The 2,685-nt window shown below is 42.2% G+C and overlaps 1 pseudogene; it reads right to left on the reverse strand.

Annotated features, from left to right (window-relative positions):
* Positions 1 to 1,183: 1,183 nt before the first annotated feature.
* Positions 1,184 to 1,301, reverse strand: LOC146061900 (5S ribosomal RNA; annotated as a pseudogene).
* Positions 1,302 to 2,685: the final 1,384 nt, after the last annotated feature.

Below are 2,685 nucleotides of genomic sequence, written 5' to 3' on the forward strand. Positions count from 1 at the left end.
TGTTTTGACGAAACGCGTTGGGCCATTTGTGATCAAGACCACTTGAATTGAACTACAGTCATATCTGTTCATCAAATTGTACTTTTTGAGATACCCCTAACTGCAGGGGCTCTTTTTATATTTTGTACCATTTTATATATTTTATTAAACATTGATTGTTTAAATCTACCATTGTTGTATTCTAGCGCACTCTTATACCCCCCTTGTTTTCCATATATATATATATATATATATATATATATATATATATATATATAACGCTGAAGTTCTGGCACTCGTTGCATAAATACAAAAATAACTGCTCCCGGTGCCTTCCGTGGGTTGTAATGGTTAGCATTCCTGCCTCACAGCGCTGAGATCATGGGTTCGATTCCCACCATGGCTCTAACTGTGTGGAGTTTTTATATTCTCCCCGTACTTGCGTGGGTTTCCTCCGGGTACTCTGTTTTCCTCCCACATTCCAAAAATATACTGGTAGGCTAATTGGCTCCCAAAACAATTAACCCTAGAATGTCTGTGAGTGTGTGTACATGAGTTTCTTTGGGGTTGAGTTGGATTGGCACTGGTATTCGTAGTTGATAGAATTAGGTAATTACCAACATGTGCACCGTTGCTCTGTTATACGTTTAACTGCAAGGGTCGATGGTTCGTGGTGCTCCCAAAATGGAGTTCAAGTGCTGAACTGAAAAAAAGGGGGGAGTCTGGAGATGACTCAAAGGGAACCCGACAAGGTTTTTTGGGGCACACTTTTAAATAATCAAAGTATGATATGGTGTCTGTATATTAAAATGTAGCTTTTAATTATTAAACACTAAAAAACAAATCTCACATGGATGAAAGTATTTATTATCATGTGAGCTTCAAAACATTGGTTCTATTCTCCACCTCAAAACAATAAATCAAAGACTTTGTCCAGTGGTTGGTTTTTAAATGAACACAGCGAAAATTTTAGAGACAATATATATTCCTCGGAAAAAATAGAATAAATCAATAATGTTATATCCAATTCATTATCATCGAGGAAAATAATTATAGTGGCACGGGACACGCCCCCTTGTGGCATATGGTTAGTGATGGGGGATGGTAAGATGAGTGTCAAAATTAAGACATAAGAAAAAGGAGGAGACAGGAATATAGAAATCAAGTATAGCTCTCACAGCGTATTGGCTTCTGCTGTTATGATGTACTACAGCACCGGCTATTCCCTGTTAGTTCCCCAGACAGGTACTGGGCCGGCCCTTCACTGTTTACCTTCTGGGTTTGGGTGGTACCAGGCGGTTCAGTGAGGTATGGCTGTAAATTGGTAATGAGAGAGCCCGGCTGGTCCGAAATGAGCTAAAGTGTGCTTCTGCTGTTGGCCCAGCCACAGAGAATCCCTCCCTGTTACCACGTGGGCATAGCAAGGAGACAGATTGTGGCGGTGCCAATGAGAGAGTCACCGAAAAATAGATCGGAGGGAATAGTGAGGAGGGTGAATGTGATGTCTGGTCCCCACTTCTGCTGTCCGCAATCTTACGATGTATAGGATTGCGGATGAGAGAGAGGGGGCAAGGCGATCCTCCCTTGAATGAGAAAAAGAAAGAAAGTGATTATTGCACGTTGCCTGAATGTAAATGCGAATGTACCCTCAGTCCAATTTATGGCTAGTGTTCTAGGTGTCAGGGTTTGGTTGTTCTCATCACCCAGTTCACCCCGGGGTTTGTTTAAATACTGTTTATTTTTTTTGTGTGTGTACATGTGGTAGGGAATATAGATTATAAACTCCACTGGGGCAGGGACTGATGTGAATGTTCAAATATCCTCTGTAAAGTGCTGCGGAATATGTATGCGCCATATAAGAAAATATTAATAATTATATATATATATATATATATATATATATATATATATATATATATATATATATATATATATATATATATATATATATATATATATATATATATATACAAAACCAATTATCCCACACTGGGTGGGAGAAAGACATAAGCCGCAAAAAAATTTTTCCATCCAAAATAAAACTACATAACCTGTACAAAGTCCTTTTATCCTCCAACGTTTCGATCACCCTCAGTGATCTTTGTTAAGGAGTCAATGAGATATCACCATCAGTAGAGCATCACACAAGCCAACAGGACAACTTCCCAAGAGATTGGAGCCACAGTCACTGGCGCCAATCGCACATCGCGTTCTGGGCCGTGGAACGCCCGCTGAAGCGGCTTCTGGCCTGTGGAACGCATGTGACGCACTTTCGGTTCACCCGAAGGCCGCGGCACTATCTCAGCTCAGTTACAAACATCATCATTTTTTATTTTAAACTTGTGTGTCTTCATTGATATGTTCTCTGATTAGTTAAAAGATCAGGAGCAGAAACCAAATACTAATGCTTCAGCTACTGCCACTAGTCAGGGTTGCAAACCCTCCCGGAATGGCCAGGAGGGTCCCAGAAATCAGGTCCCCCTCCCGGCCTCCTGGAAAGGGGGGGCAACCCCTCCCGGAAAGTTGTCAGACTTCCAGGAACCCGCCCCCTCGACGCATCATTTTAGCGCTGCCCACCTCACTGTAATGCCTGCAATACCGCATTACATGGTGGGGGGCGTGGATAAATGACGCACCCACAAGGCAGCCTGCCTCTGCCCCACCATGCCCCTTTTCCACTCACAGCAGTGGCCCTGCCTTACTGAG

Source organism: Crinia signifera, chromosome 2, assembly GCF_055691185.1.
Source record: "Crinia signifera chromosome 2, ASM5569118v1, whole genome shotgun sequence".
Lineage (NCBI taxonomy): Eukaryota > Metazoa > Chordata > Amphibia > Anura > Myobatrachidae > Crinia > Crinia signifera.